The following is a 17,120-nucleotide window of genomic DNA, read 5'->3' on the forward strand; positions in this document are numbered from 1 at the left end:
CCTCTGAGCTCGATGGAAATGAATCACAATTAGGAGGGAGTCGGGTTTGCTCATCAATTAGTTTCCAATATGTTGTTTCCAGCAGACAGCTTATGTATCTGAGGTAACTGGAGCCCTTTGTGTTAATAATAGATGTAACCTACTTAACCTGCTGTAAATTCACAACAGAAGCTAATCTTCCATGCAAGACATTGTGTAAATACAGAGTGCCTTTATATCAATTAAAAACTTTAGCATGGCCTTGGGAAATACTCTGAAAAAGTAATTAACAATGGATTAAGGTGAAGGATGAGGTAAATTCGAAGGAAAATTAGTTAGGACTGATCACATTTTGAAAATCTTTTACGCGAGATATAAAGGCTAAATAAAGGTTTGTGTTCATGGCTGACATCCTTTCATTATTGTAAAATGACATTTCACTGACGAGGAAGACTGTAGTGCAGCACTCCACTCTCTGAGATCTAATTAGTTTCAGGATGATGAACTGGTGATGGTACATTGGAGTCAAGCTGATTCCCCATGACACACTCTGCAATCCGATACCTGAATCAAGCAGATTCAGAGCAGCTCAAGACTCAAGAACATAAGATAGTGAGCTGGGGAAGGCTCCACTTAAGCCTGTTCCACTGTTTGACAAGATCATTACGGATCGTCTATCTCAAATCAACCTTCCCACTCTATCGCCGTACCTCTTAACTTCCTCAGTACTCCAAAGTCTTGAGTATACTCAATGACCGAGGATGCACAGCCCTCTGGGGTTAGGAATGTCAAAGAATCTCAACCTTCTGAGTTAAAAAACATCTTCTCATCTCAGCGTGGGGCGGCATGGTGGCTCAGTGGTTAGCACTGCTGCCTCACAGCTGCAGGGACCCGGGTTCGATTCCGGCCTTGGGTGACTGTCTGTGTCTTGAGTTTGCACTGTCTCCCCGTGTCTGCGTGGGTTTCCTCCGGGTGCTCTGGTTTTCCTCCCGCAGTCCAAAGATGTGCAGGTTAGGGGATTGGCCGTGCTAAATTGCCCCTTCGTGTCCAAAAGGTTAAATGGGGTTACTGGGTTACGAGGATAGGGTGGAAGCTTGGGCTTAAGTAGGATGCTCTTTCCTAGGGCTGGTGCAGACTTGATGGGCTGAATGGCCTCCTTCTGCACTGATTCAATCCTAAAAGGCCATTGTCTTATTTGGGACTGTGATTCCATGTTCTAGATTCCCCAAACAGGGGATCATTTTCTCAGCATCTACCGTGTCAAGCCCCTGAGGAATTTTATATGATTTGATTCGATTATCTATCATTCTTCCAGACTCCAAGGAATATAAGCCTCGCCTATTCAACTTGTCCTCATGGCACAATCCCTTCTTCCCAGGAATCCCTCTTGTGACCCTTGGCCGCCCTTTGTTCCAGGCCCAGGATAAGGGGACTAAAGCGATGAGATGCAGTTGATATCTGACAAGCCAACCAATGTCACTGATCTTTCCACGGAAGTCTTCATTGATGGAATGATTTTAGTTTGTCAAGCAATAGGAAGCCAATTTATTTACAGTCTCGAAAAGTCTGCCCATGGCAGCAAATACAGATACAGAGTAATGTCCTGTTGGGACAACCAACATGCCGATCCCTGTCAGGGACGGCCTTCACACCATGTTCTAATGAGTCCCAGCTGGGCGGGCCTACAACCACGAGCGGGGAAGCTCATATTCCACAGGTCCAATGGGGTGATTAATCAGGGTATCCCCATGGTCTTCGTGGAGTTATTACACCCCTCCCCTGCCCCCCCCCCCTCCAAGTTCAATGGTTTCCCCTCTGGAACCATCTGAGGAGGCGTTTGCGTCATTGTGCATGTGGTTGCACGTCTGCCAGTGGTGGGTCTGGATCGGGTGGTGTCTACCGGTTTGTAGACTGCCTTTCCTGAGGCAATCTCCGAAGGGATACTGCCAGGGGTTCAGCTCCAGACACAATGTCATCTGTGAGCGTGGACACTTCCCTGTCCATCTCCAAGCCTGAGTCGTCATCATCTTAATGGTCCAGGCCTTGGACCACGGAAGGTTGCACTCCTTGGCCATGGAGTGGTCCATGAGGATGTGGAGTTACCAATCTCTCTGGCTGGTCATCCTCTATGCCTTTTAAGAAGGTCGGTGTGCTTACACAATGTCTTCACTTGGGTCTTGCTCTTGTAAGATACAGGTCCTCCTTTCTTCAACACCATTCCCGGAAGCCAAGGGGCACCGCCTCCGAACTTCTGGACATAAATAGCGTCTGCTGGTTGAAAACATCTCCCCAGCATCCTGTGGTCATGATACCTCCTTTGAAAATCTTTTTGCTGTTCAACCTCTCTGCCCAAACTTGGAAAAGTCAGTTTTAAACGAGTTTGGAGGCGCTGGCCCATCAGCAGCTCCGCTGGTGCCCCCGCTGCCATGACATGCGGCACGGCCCTGTAATGATCAAGGAACCTCGCCAGTCCAGTGTGGGCTGCTTCTGTATGCCCTGTTTGAACATCAGCATCGCCCGTTCTGCCAAGTCATTTGAGGATGAGTGGTATGGGACGAATGTGGAGAACTCCTCGCTCATAATGGCTCATTGACTCGATGGGCCGAATGGCCTCCTTCTGCACTGTAAATTCTATGATAATCTATGATAAACAGGGTTCCGTTATCGGTAACCAGCACCTCGGGAATCACATCGGTGCCAAACAAGCACCTTAACTTTTCAGCAGTGGCTCTCGAGGTGGTCGAGGTCATTCTGTGTACATCCAGCCACTTTGAATGGGCGTTCACGATGACCAAGAACAGGGATTCCATGAAAGAACCTACAAAGTCCACGCACAACCTGACTGAGGGGCACCCTGGCCATTCCCAGGGGTGAAGAGAAGCCAAAGGGGTTTCTGGTGCTCTTGACACGCCAGGCATCTTTTCACTACTCGCTAGATGTCGCCATCGATCCCTGGCCACCAGACATAACTCCTCGCCAATGTCTTCATCTTTGAAGCCCCTGTGTGACCGCTCTGCAGGTCCTGCAGGATCAGTTCCTGTCCTGGCTGCAGGGTGACTACACAAACTCTCCACAGGAGGATGCCGTCTTCTACACTCCGCTCCTGTTTTTTCACAGTCGTTGGCGGGGCGTCTCTGTAATCCGCCATGTCGTATAATGTGGCAAAGCTTTGCCAATGTGGCATCTCTCTGCATCCAATGTTCGAAGCTGTACGGCTGTACGGGTAGCATGTCCATCAAATTTAAAGTCGCCATGATCACAACAAAGTGGGAGACCCTCTGGCAGGTGTACTGCAGGGCATCACCAGAGCGGTCCAGTCACCACTCAATGACGGCAAGGGTGGCAGCATGGGCGCATTGTAACAGGTCTCCGCTCGGTCTCAGGCCTCCGCACGTGTGTCATCAGCCAGGACCTCAGTGGTTATCCCTTGTCCCCCAAGAGCCTACTGGTCATCCTGGGGTGATCCTCAAATACACTGGGATCTCCGAGTGCACCAGGATGTAGCTGTCATCCACACTCCCTGGGTAGCGGGCACACACGTGCATGATACGGAGGTGGTGGTCCCACACGATCTGAACATTCAGGGAGTGGAACCCCTTCCTGTTAATATTGGGCACCCCCTGATGCCCCGATACTCGTAAGGCAATATGTGCAGTGAAGGAAAAGAAAAGCTGCATTGTTTTGTGAAACCCCTGTTTCTCTTCTAAAGAGGGGAGCGATCCTGTGGCTGCGACACATGGAGGTGGTGGTGCCTTCTACGAATGGGGAAGGGGGTGGAGAACTTGGGGGTTATATAAGATCAAATGCAGACAGCTCGGTGGAAGGGCTTGAATCATTGCTCCTGGCTATTATTCAATAGGTTAAATTAAATTCTGAAGAAGAGAGCAGCACAAGTGGATAGCACTGTGGCTTCACAGCGCCAGGGTCCCAGGTTCGATTCCCCGCTGGGTCACTGTCTGTGCGGAGTCTGCACGTCCTCCCCGTCTGTGCGTGGGTTTCCTCCGGGTGCTCCGGTTTCCTCCCACAGTCCAAAGACGTGCAGGTTAGGTGGATTGGCCATGATAAATTGCTCTTAGTGACCAAAATGGTTAGGAGGGGTTATTGGGACAGGGTGGAAGCGAGGGCTTAAGTGGGTCGGCGTAGACTCGATGGGCCGAATGGCCTCGTTCTGCACTGTATGTTCTATGTTTTATATTGGACTGGAAATGTCTCCACAGATGCTGCTGGATTGCTGAGCTTTTCCAGAACTTTCTGTTTTTATTTCAAACATCCTGCATCTGCTTTTATAATAATGAATACACTCAATCTGAAACTTTATCTGGAAGAAACTGAATATTCCATTGTGCAGCGATTACGTGGGTCTTTACATAATGATAGGGAGTGGGGCCACCTCCACTTGTAGCATCTATTCTCAGTAATGACCACTTTCAGATCAGGTGTAGCAAAATCAGCACCAATGAAATTCCTTCGCAGCATCCCCTCTGCTGTTCCCGTTTGACTTGTTCCATTTTTAGACTGCAATCATCCGAATATGCTGCCTGTGTGCGGTTGTTAGTTTTGTGCTGAGTGCTCCAGCAAAATGATTGCTTCTCAGGGTCAACTGGCTTTGTAAGCTTTCAGCTCATATACGGGACGTTGCAAGAAACACAATTGTTACCGCTGTGAAGCGATTTGAACGTAAGGAGGTACTTTTTGCACCAAAATATTAACTTGGACTACAAAAAATACACAAACATCGAAAAATAATTTCAATTGGAATTAAAACATTTTGAACAGCTTGATTTTCTCAATGCTTCCCAAACCTGAACTAGTTTGTCTTTTCTCTATTTTCCGAAAAGCCAACTGTGAAATTCTTTACTTATTTTCTTCCTATGGTGCCGACTGTTCCTTTTGGAAGTGGGAGACATTTGGCAAAGATGTGCCTTGGTGGAATCCAAAAGGTAGAGAGTTCTTGTCCGACAACTGGAAGCCAGAACAGTGGCTATTGGCACCAGAGCATAGTTAATCATAGAATTTACAGTGCAGAAGGAGGCCATTCGGCCCATCGAGTCTGAACGAGCTCTTGGAAAGAGCACCCTACTTAAGCCCACGCCTCCACCCTATCCCCGTAACCCAGTAACTCCACCTAACCTTTTTTGGACAGTAAGGGCAATTTAGCATGGACAATCCACCTAACCTGCACATCTTTGGACTGTGGGAGGAAACCGGAGCACCCGGTGGAAACCCACGCAGACACGGGGCGAACGCGCAGGCTCCGCACAGACAGTGACCCAAGCCGGGAATCAAACCTGTGAAGCAACTGTGCTACCCACTGTGCCACCGTGCTGCCCTTCGGATACCTCAGGTGCCCTGATTTGTTTGGTTTTGGTGTCAAATCATCTGTGCTGGAAGCTGACTGCCAATGGAGCAGTCAAACCACTTACCTGCACTAAAACAGAAAATGCTAGAATCACTTGTGGGAATATGGGAACACAAATAAGACACTTAGCCACTCAAAAGTGTTCCACCACGATCATTCGTGGCTGCTCTGTCACTTAACTCCAGATGTCCACATGGACCACTCGCAGATTAAAATCACCAACTGACGTATCATCAATTATCGTGGAAGAGAGTTCCAAATTTCTATCGCCCTTTCTGCGTCGAACGATTCCCTAATGTCACTCCTGAAAGTTCTGCTGCTAAGTTATAGATTATGACCCAGAGTTCTAAACTCCTCACACAGTGGAAAAAGCTTCCTCATCGCTGCTCTAACTGTTTCGCTCAATATCTTGCCCTCAGCAGAACGGGCGGAAAAGAGAATGTTCGGTCTGACCTTTCAGGCCCAGGCAGCATTTGTCTCTGCCATGGAGAGTCAGTATCTGGCATGCTGCAATCCTTCTGGATGACTCCCACCAAGCGGCAGGTCCTGAATCCACCCCAGCTAGAACAGCATCAAATCCCATGCGGTTGGCACCAATCTGACCCATATGGTCCATCCAGCCAACTGGCCCCACCCCACCCTCCCGCCGAGTTGTTGTGGTCCAGATTTATTCTAAGTGATGGGGTGGCTCCGATATTCTTTCCATCACATAGTTGACCTGAAAACCCTCTCGCCACCTTCCGTGGGGGAAAGCGGGTGGGATTTACAGGTTGACATCAACAGTTCACCCACATTATGAATGCACATTCCTCACCCATCAAATCATAGAATTTATAGTGCAGAAGGAGGCCATTCGGCCCATCGAGTCTGCACCGGCTCTTGGAAAGATCACCCTACCCAAGGTCCACACCTCCACCCTATCCCCATAACCCAATAACCCCACCCAACACTAAGGGCAATTTTGGACACGAAAGGCAATTTAGCATGGCCAATCCACCTAACCTGCACACCTTTGGACTGTGGGAGGAAACCGGAGCACCCGGAGGAAACCCACGCACACACGGGGAGGATGTGCAGACTCCGCACAGACAGTGACCCAGCAGGGAATCGAACCTGGGACCCTGGAGCTGTGAAGCTACCATGCTGCCTCGGGCAGAACTTTCTCATTTTTATTAAGAGGTTAATGTTGCGGTTCCCGCCCACCGCAGGAATCAGCACGAGCGGGAAGGAAAATTTGACGGACCGCCGAGGAGCCTGTTGACCTCGGGTGGTAGATCCCAGTCTTGGGTCGGGTCTGGAAATCCCCGCCCAAAGTGTCAACTCAGGGTGCAGCCCGTCAGATCCGCTGCCACTTTTCCCGTCATATTTGTTTGACACTTGGTCAAAGGTAAATCCTGGAGGCGGGTCCCCACGAAGTCACGATGCTGGGGCGGGTTCTGACTGAGCCAACCTGGGCCCACAATGTCAAAAGGTAATAACAGAATAAAAGAACTCCCACCACCACAGAACAAACCCCCACACAAAAAAAAAGAAACCACCCCCAGAATGGAATCCCAATCCCCTCCATGGACTCAGAAACCCAGCACCTCCCCACAGGACGCCCTTCCAGCACTGCCAGGCTTTCCCGGGGTAATGTCAGGGCATGACAACTTACCCACTGGGGGCAGTACTTACCTGTGCGTCCCCGGCGGGTTCTGTTTGCCAGGTCCCCGCATGTCGAGATCTGTTGTAAACCCCACCAGGAGATGGGGGCACGGAATATCGAGGGGGGAAATCTCATTGGCATGATTTGTGATTTCCCCTCAAATCTCCATCCCCCTCCCCGCCATTCCCGCCCATCGAAAATGGGAGCAGAATATCCAGAGTGGGACTTCAACCTGGAGTTTGTGGCTTAGAGGATACTCGACTGCACCACAAGCCCACCTCTGGGTGAGACATAAGGGTATATTTTATGAATGCACATTCTCGATGTGGAGGTTCATTGTGGGAAATTGGAAGCATAGCTAAGCGGACTTTTCATCCATAAACCAAGTCTGCTCTCCTCAGTGGATGTAAAAGATCAATTGCATTATTTTGCAGCCCTGTTCCCCCTGGTGTCCCGGCTAACATTCAGCCCTCATCAACATCACTGAAAAGACCAGATGATCAGTAATTACCTCAGTGCTGTCTGCGGGAGCTTGCTGTGGGCAAATTGGCTGCCATGTTTCCGACTTTACAAAAGTAACTACTCTTCGGAAAACATTGTGCTCCGGGAAGTCCTGAGGTTGTGAAAGGCTCCGGCTGGAATTCTCCCGTCGTTCGCTGGAGGTGGGATTGTCGATCACACTCCCGTCCCTAGGGCTTCCCGGCAACGGAGAGTGGCTTCAGTGGGATATCCCGTTGACGGCAATGGGAGCAGAGAATCCTGCCGCCAGCGAACAGCGCTCCACCTCCCTCCACTGGGAAACGCGAGGCTCGGAGGCCGGAGAAACAAGCCTTCTCTATAACTGTAAGCTTTTTTTCTCCCTATTCTATAAGATGCTTCCTGTAAGTTACGTCAGGTGGAACTTTGAGCCCGTGTCTGCCACAAGCCTAAACGGCAACATGGGCGCAAAATCCCACGAGAATCAGGAGGTGAGATCCTCACCAGTGCCAGGGGGTAGTGCCAGAGACAGACTCTCTGACGAGCCCCTGTGGGGGAGGGATTACCCTTCTCTGTAATGGGAGGAGGGGCCGATGCCTATGGAAGGGGTTACTTGCCTGTGAAGGGGGGAGGGGAGATGACTGTGAAATGGGTGTGGTGGGGCGGGGGAGTATTGCAGGGGATGGAAAGAGTGCCCTCGATATTTGTGTTATTGTTAGAGGGAGTGGGGGAGGACAGACAGGCTCTGATACCCCTGGAGAGGGGGGGATACACCCCGATGCTTGGGGGGGGGGGGGGGGGTGGGGGGGATTCTACTTGTCCATGGATGGTGTGGGAAGAGTTAATTCCGGCAAAATTCCACCCATCGTATATCATTGGGGTGACCCAGCTAATTTCTAGAGCACATTTACCTGTCAAAGATGAAAGGTGTTGTTAATGGACGCACACATTCAGCGATATGCCACAGGGAGACCTGGGAAAGTAAATTCCTACCCTATATATGGGATAAAATAATCTCAGTGAGGGCAGCATAGTGGCGCAGTGGCTACCACTGCTGTCTCACGGCGTCGAGGTCCCAGGTTCGATACTGGCTCTGGGTCACTGTCCGTGTGGAGTTTGCACATTCTTCCCGTGTCTGCGTGGGTTTCGCCCCCACAACCCAAAGATGTGCAGGGTAGGTGGATTGACCACGCTAAATTGCCCCCTAATTGGAAAAAATGAATTGGTACTCCAAATTTATAAAAAATAATAATAATCTCAGTGAAGTAGCGTATCTCAGCGAACCACTGGGTGGTTCTTTATGTGACCTGCCCGTGGTAATCCTACTCCACGGGCTGGATTCTCCCCAAATGGGACTATGACCCCACGCTAGCATAAAAACGCTGGCGTTGCACTCCCGAGTTTCCTCAAAAAAAGATAAGCTACTTGACTCACCTTCAGGGCGCTAGCAGGGACCTGGGATGATTCACGTAGCTTCCGCTACTTCCGCACTTCCGGTTTCGATCCGCGCATGCGCTCGCCGGCGGCCTCCAGCGGCCGCGCTGAGCGCCACGGCAGACTCGGACCGCAGAAGCAGCTGGAAAGTGCAGGCACCCCCTGATCAGCCGCGCGCCCGATGATCCGTCTGACCCGACCTGTCCCCCAGCCGCCTATAAGGCCCCCCTCCCCGATGCCCGATCCCCCCGCCCCTCCACCAGGGCGGCCATGGACTGAGTCCGCAGCCGCTGTGCGAGTTTCCCAAACGGAGATAGGTGGTTAGAACCACGCCGTCGGGAACGCGGCCGGCCGGGAGCGCAGAATCGATGGGCGGTCCTCTGGCAATGGCCCCCCCAGCCGCGCGGAGTGCTCCGCGAACATGCAATTCTCGGATCCCGGAGAATCGCCGGACCGGCCCTGGGCCTGAAAGTTGATTCTCCGCCCCCGTGCCAAACGTGATTCCGGCACGGGGCTGCGGAGAATCCAGATGTTTTTCAGCAATAGTCTGTTACTGTCAGAATGGGTGCCATTTGAAAAATGGGCTTGGCTGATAAATGTGAGACGGAAAGCCTGAGATAATCAAATCGCTGGTTCTCTGACTGCACAGTAGAAAATCTAACATCACATTTTCATACAGCAATGCATAAATTCCTGAGTCCCTGGAAGTACTCAGCCTGTGACCAATTAAATAAAATTATGTTAAAGAAACATATTTCACTTTCAATGGGAGCCCTTCAGCATGCTGTCACTGGCAACGCACCTTTTCAAAACAGGTAGGAATGAGCATAGAAGAAGCACCAGGAGAAGATCTTTCAATATTGGTGAAGCATGAATCAGACAACAATGAACCAGCTGCACCATTTCCACCCCAGCAGACCTTCCTTTACAATGGTTTTGTACAGGGTACACAGCTGTCTGTCTGTGTTACACCCCCTCCCCCTGCCCCACCAAAGCTCACTCTGTCGACCACAATCCCGGCTGCCTGTTGCCACTGTTGATTAATTTTAGCAACAGATGTTGTTTTTGATATAAACTGTAATTCACGGGGCAGCATTGTGGCGCAGTGGTTAGCACTGCGGTCCTCATGGCGCCAAGGTTCCAGATTCGATCCCGGCTCTGGGCCACTGTCTGTGTGGAGTTTGCACATTCTCCCCGTGTTTGCGTGGGTCTCACCCCCACAACCCAAAGATGTGCCGGGTAGGTGGATTGGCCACGCTAAATTGCCCCTTAATTGGAAAAAATTAATTGGGTACTCTAAACTTATAAGAAAAAACATTAAAACAAAATAAACTGTAATACCTATGGAGAGATGGTCCAGTGGTGATAATGTCACTCCGCTAGCCATCCAGATGCCCACCTCAATACCATGGGACACGGGTTCAAATCCTATAATGGCAACCGGTGGAATTTGAATTTAATTAATACATCTGGAAACAAAGGCAGAAATGGTGACCATGAAACTATTATCAAACCCATCTGATTCACTGGTTCAGGAAATCTGCCATCCTTACCCAGTCTGGCCTACATGTGACTCCAGACCCATAATGTGGTTGATTCTCACCTGCCCTCTGAAGTGGCCCCACAAGCCACTCAGTTCAAGGGCAATCAGAGATGGATAACAAATGCCCTCATAATAATAATAATAATCTTTATTAGTGCCACAAGTAGGTTTACATTAACACTGTAATGAAGTTACTGTGGAAAGCCCCGAGACGCCACACTCCGGCGCCTGTTTGGATGCACAGAATATCCAAATTATCTAACGCCTTTTGGGATTTGTGCAAGGAAATTTCCCAAAATTCTCCCCTGACATGGGAAGAATGTGCAGACTCCGCACAGACAGTGACCCAAGCTGGGAATCGAACCTGGGACGCTGACGCTGTGAAGCAGCCCCGTGCCGCCCACTGCATTGTGCCTTTTAGATACTGGACAGGCTGTGGCGAGTCAGGAGGTGAGTTACCCACTGCAGAATTCCCAACCTCTTGCAGCCGCTCTATTTGTAAGGTGACCCGATTAAGTTTCCGGTCAATGGCGATCCCCTACAGGTTGCGAGATGCAGTGATGGTAATGCTATTAAACATGAAATGGAGATGCTGGATTCTCTCTTGTTGGAGATGACCATTGCCTATCACTTGTGTGGTGAGAATGTTACCTTCTTGCATACAACTGAGTGGCTTGCTAGGTTATTTAGGAGTGCAGTCCACTGCCAACGACATCGATGTGGGTCTGGAGTCCCATACAGGCCAGACTGCACAAGGGCAGGAATTTTCATCGTCATCAGTACTGAAACAAGCTCTTTATTCCAAATGTAATTAATTAAATAAGTTAAAATTCCCCAGCCGATTCACTCTAGCAAATGAGTGAAGAATTGCCAGTTAGTAAGCACTGCAATTCCAGTGAATATTTTCTATGACCGCTGCCAACTTAATGCCCAAGAGATGACGTTGAAAATTAATTCTATGGGTTCCATGCCTAATATGATACATGATGATCAGAAGATACTGGCTGAAATTCTCAAGCCGTCGGGATTCACTTTTCCTACTGGCACCGTACCCTCGTCCATGGGTTTCCGGGCGGCGTGGGGTGGCTTCAATGGGAAATCCCATTGACAAGCGGCGGGAAGAGAGATTCCCACTGCCAACGAACAGATCGCTGCCGAGAAACACGTGACTGGAGGACTGGCGAATCCCGCCCACTAACCTGTCCAGAAATGAGAGACTGCTTTCTGTTTTCTTATGTTATGGGCTGTCATACTTCCCCTGTACCAAGGAGGTGAATTAACATTCAAAAAGCATACATCTCCATTCACATGGCTGTCCTCATCGCTCCCCAACATTTAGATTGCTGAGTGGAATTCTTTATTACAGCTTAATAAATGTTATTTATTATTTAATTAATTTTTTAATGTGAATTTTCAGACAGATTATTTATTTACCTTGGCATTTATCCCTGTGATAACTTTGCCTTCTGTCTTACAGACAAGTTCTTCGATCTGGGTGACAGGCACTTGATGACGAAACAATTTCTGGAAGAAGTAAAAACCGAATCAAATATTTTAATGAATTAAGCTAAAGTTGTCATTACGCAGGATCAGTTATTGGGAATATTGAACTTGGATTTGTCCACAGAACACGTAGTGACACTGATAAGGCAGCACTTAGTAATCACCACAAGTTACTTTGAGATTATAGTGGTGGACCGGACCTTCTCCGTGGACCACGACAGTTTTGAGGTGGAGATGCACTCCCAGTGGTGTTCGATAGGAAATCCCAGCACATTGACGCAGTGATGGTTACGATCATAGTTCCAAGTCTGAGTTCTGGGTGACTCGGAATGGAACCTGGAGGTGAGCGTGTTCCCATGACAATGCTGTGTTTGTCCTTGATGGCAGACACTGTACCTGGCGAGTTACAATACTGTGTTGTGGATTGTATAGATCGCAACTCCCTCCCTAACAGCAATATGGCTGTTCCTACAACATGTGGACAGCAGCGGTTAAAGAAACCAGCTCATCACCACATTCTCAAGGGCAATTAGGGATGAAGAATAAAATTGCTGGCCAAACCAGCAACACCCATGTCCCAAAGAACAAAGAAAAGAACAAAGAAAAATTACAGCACAGGAACAGACCCTTCGGCCCTCCAAGACTGCGCCGATCCAGATCCTCTATCTAAAACTGTTGCCTATTTTCTAAGGATCTGTATCCCTCTGCTCCCTGCCCATTCATGTATCTGTCTAGATACATCTTAAATGCCTCTATTGTGCCCGCCTCTACCACCTTTGCCGGCAATGCGTTCCAGGCACCCACCACCCTCTGCGTAAAGAACTTTCCACTTTCAGTGGTAGAGAAATTACTGGAGAGAATTCTTCGAGACAGGATCCACTCCCATTTGGAAGCAAATGGACGTATTAGTGAGAGGCAGCATGGTTTTGTGAAGGGGAGGTCGTGTCTCACTAACTTGATAGAGTTTTTCGAGGAGGTCACTAAGATGATTGATGCAGGTAGGGCAGTGGATGTTGTCTACATGGACTTCAGTAAGGCCTTTGACAAGGTCCCTCATGGTAGACTAGTACAAAAGGTGAAGTCACACAGGATCAGGGGTGAGCTGGCAAGGTGGATACAGAACTGGCTAGGTCATAGAAGGCAGAGAGTAGCAATGGAAGGATGCTTTTCTAATTGGAGGGCTGTGACCAGTGGTGTTCCACAGGGATCAGTGCTGGGACCTTTGCTCTTTGTAGTATATATAAATGATTTGGAGGAAAATGTAATTGGTCTGATTAGTAAGTTTGCAGACGACACAAAGGTTGGTGGAATTGCGGATAGCGATGAGGACTGTCAGAGGATACAGCAGGACTTAGATTGTTTGGAGACTTGGGCGGAGAGATGGCAGATGGAGTTTAATCCGGACAAATGTGAGGTAATGCATTTTGGAAGGTCTAATGCAGGTAGGGAATATACAGTGAATGGTAGAACCCTCAAGAGTATTGAAAGTCAGAGAGATCTAGGAGTACAGGTCCACAGGTCACTGAAAGGGGCAACGCAGGTGGAGAAGGTAGTCAAGAAGGCATACGGCATGCTTGCCTTCATTGGCCGGGGCATTGAGTATAAGAATTGGCAAGTCATGTTGCAGCTGTATAGAACCTTAGTTAGGCCACACTTGGAGTATAGTGTTAAATTCTGGTCGCCACACTACCAGAAGGATGTGGAGGCTTTAGAGAGGGTGCAGAAGAGATTTACCAGAATGTTGCCTGGTATGGAGGGCATTAGCTATGAGGAGCGGTTGAATAAACTCGGTTTGTTCTCACTGGAACGAAGGAGGTTGAGGGGCGACTTGATAGAGGTCTACAAAATTATGAGGGGCATAGACAGAGTGGATAGTCAGAGGCTTTTCCCCGGGGTAGAGGGGTCAATTACTAGGGGGCATAGGTTTAAGGTGAGAGGGGCTAGGTTTAGAGTAGATGTACGAGGCAAGTTTTTTACGCAGAGGGTAGTGGGTGCCTGGAACTCGCTACCGGAGGAGGTGGTGGAAGCAGGGACGATAGTGACATTTAAGGGGCATCTTGACAAATACATGAATAGGATGGGAATAGAGGGATACGGACCCAGGAAGTGTAGAAGATTGTAGTTTAGTCGGGCAGCATGGTCGGCACGGGCTTGGAGGGCCGAAGGGCCTGTTCCTGTGCTGTACATTTCTTTGTTCTTTGTATATCTCCCTGAAACTTTTCCCCTCTCACCTTGAACTCGTGATCCCTAGTAATTGAGTCCCCCACTCTGGGAAAAAGCTTCTTGCTATCCACCCTGTCTCTACCTCGCATGATTTTGTTGACCTCAATGAGGTCCCCCTTAACCTCCGTCTTTCTAATGAAAATGATCCTAATCTACTCAACCTCTCTGCATAGCTAGCGCCCTCCATACCAGGCAACATCCTGGTGAACCTCCTCTGCACCTTCTCCAAAGCATCCATATCCTTTTGGTCATGTGGCGACCAGAACTGTACGCAGTATTCCAAATGTGGCCGAACCAAAGTCTTATACAACTGTAACATGACCTGCCAACTCTTGTACTCCATACCCCTTCCGATGAAGGAAAGCATGCCGTATGCCTTCTTGGCCACTCTATCGACCTGCCCAGCCACCTTTAGAGTACAATGGACCTGAACACCCAGGTCTCTCTACATCAATTTTCCCCAGGGCTTTTTCATTTACCGTATAGTTCGCTCTTCCAAAATGCAACACCTCGCATTTGCCCGGATTGAACTCCATCTGCAATTTCTCCGCCCAACTCTCCAATCTATCTACATTCTGCTGTATTCTCTGACTGTCCCGTGAAAGAATATTTTTGAAAAGCCTCTGTGAGTGAGTGATTGAGGGGATGGATAATCAATCCAATGGCAAGCGAACAGCGGTTGGATTCTCCACTGCCCGACGTTGGCAGCAAGAACCCCATTCGGGTGGAGAATATTCTGTGGAGCAAAAATCGTCCGGGCACCGATTCAGGCATGATGCTCCGGTTCCCCGGCGGCAGCGGCAATGGGTTTGGTGCCCCGCGCCGGAGGCCACATGCAAATCTGTCACCTGCATGGATTTGTCTGCGATTAGCAGGTTGGAAACCGCATGCACCCCCACCCCCCCCCCACCCCCACCCGCCCCGCGGCGCCCACCACTCTCAGGTGGGAGTCACCGGGCGTGTAAGCTTGTACAATCATTTACAAACAGGGCCTGGGTGCCATGGCTGTTGAGGGGGAGCGGGAAGGTAAGAAAACTCTCAAAGCTTTTTGGCCTTGTTGGGGGATGGCTGCTTGGATCACAGGGCGTAGTGGGGAACAACGCAGTGCCAAGTCCGTGCACTCAAGGTGTCCCCCTCAGGATCGTGGTGGCCTGGCTTAGACCGCCATAGCTGCAGTATGTGGATTTGAGTGCAACCCTTAGATACTTACAGGCCCCTGATTGTTCACACTGCTGAGTGCTCACTGTGTCAAGTAAATGCTAAATTGGCCCTTAGTGTCTGGGGATGTGCAGGTTAGGTTATGGGATTGGACAGGATATACGGGAGGATTGGATTGGATTGGATTTGTTTTATTGTCATGTGTACCAAGGTATGTGAAAAGAATTTTTCTGCGTACAGTCCAGACAGATTGTTCCATACATGAAAAAAAAACATAGGGCAAACATAAATGCACAATGTAAATGCATAGACACAGGCATCAGGTGAAGCTTACGGAGTGTAGTACTGCTCAGTGGAGAGGATGTGTGGAGAGATCAGATCGGTCCATAAGAGGGTCATTCAGGAGTCTGGTTACCGCGGGGAAGAAGCTGTTTTTGAATCTGTTAGTGCGTCAGACTTTTGTATTTCCTGTCCGAGGGAACTAGTCGGAAGAGAGAATAACCCGGGTGGGAGGGGTCGTTGATTATGCTGCCCGCTTTCCCAAGAGATCCAAGGTGATGCTCTGGGACCCGGGTTCGAATCACACCATGACAGATGGTGAAGTCAGTCATAAAGGAAAACCTGGAATTAAAAGTCTAATTATGACCATGAAACCAATTGTCAATTGCTGCAAAAACCCGTCTGGTTCAATAATGCCCTTTTGGGAAAGGAAATATGCCGTCCTTAACTTGTCTGGCCTATATGCGACTCCAGAGCCACAGCAATGTGGTTGACTCTCAACTGTGCCCCACTCAAGGGCAATTAGGGATGGACAGTCCTCAATGCTGGCCTACACAACTGGTGACGCCGTGCCCCAGGAAAGGAAAGAAAAAAAAAATGATCAAACTAAATTTGTCAGCAAACCACGTAAGGAGACATACATTATGGCAGGTGGCCAAAAGTTTGATCCAAGCGGTAGGTTTAAAGAAACGTCTTACAAGAGGAAAGTGAATAGTGTTGTTTAATATCACACAGTGTTAGATGGAATTTGAGTGACTGGGGTGATAAACACTGTGGCCAAATTGGCTTACTGTCTGCTGATGTCTCACCCTGAGCCCTTTTGCCCACAATTTCCCTGTCAATGGTAGAACAAGCAGAATGTTTACTCTGGCACAATGTATAATGGAGAACAGCTCAGAATAATGTAACATTATGGTGGATGGGGTACAGCGCCTTTTAATCTACCATCATATTGTTTGGAATATATCACTTGAAATTAGGCATAAATCGCTTCTTCATTCTTAATCTTAGCACTCCAACTTAACGTTCCATCTTACATATTTATTCTATCAATCCTGCCTGAAGTTAAAATGGCACTCGAGCGCAATGGTTTATTCTATGAGTGGAAACTAGTCAAACCTGTGTAGTGCACAACGTAGCGCTGAGATTCTTTGAGTGCTGTGAGATCAAATCGTGTTTACCTCCTCAAAAGGCAATCAGCACGCTCTGCTTAACTACAGAACCAAGACAATTAAGTTCAATCTCCTCGCACAAGGAGCACAGGACACACAGTGTAAAAGATCGACAATACAAGGGGCCTCTCTTCAATATGCCCTTGGGAAAGAGGTATTATAGCTTGATACAAACAATCTGGAGAACAACTGCTGGACAGGCCCTTCCAATATACAGGTGTTTTTCTATAAAGCTGCGCGACATTCTGGATGAATGTAAACTTAAAACAGGCAACAACCTTAAAGCAACAAATGGGGACAACAGATGAACATTAATGCACGAGCATAGCACAAATCCTGAACGCATGA

Source organism: Scyliorhinus torazame, chromosome 13 (genome assembly GCF_047496885.1).
Source record: "Scyliorhinus torazame isolate Kashiwa2021f chromosome 13, sScyTor2.1, whole genome shotgun sequence".
Taxonomy (NCBI): Eukaryota; Metazoa; Chordata; class Chondrichthyes; order Carcharhiniformes; family Scyliorhinidae; genus Scyliorhinus; species Scyliorhinus torazame.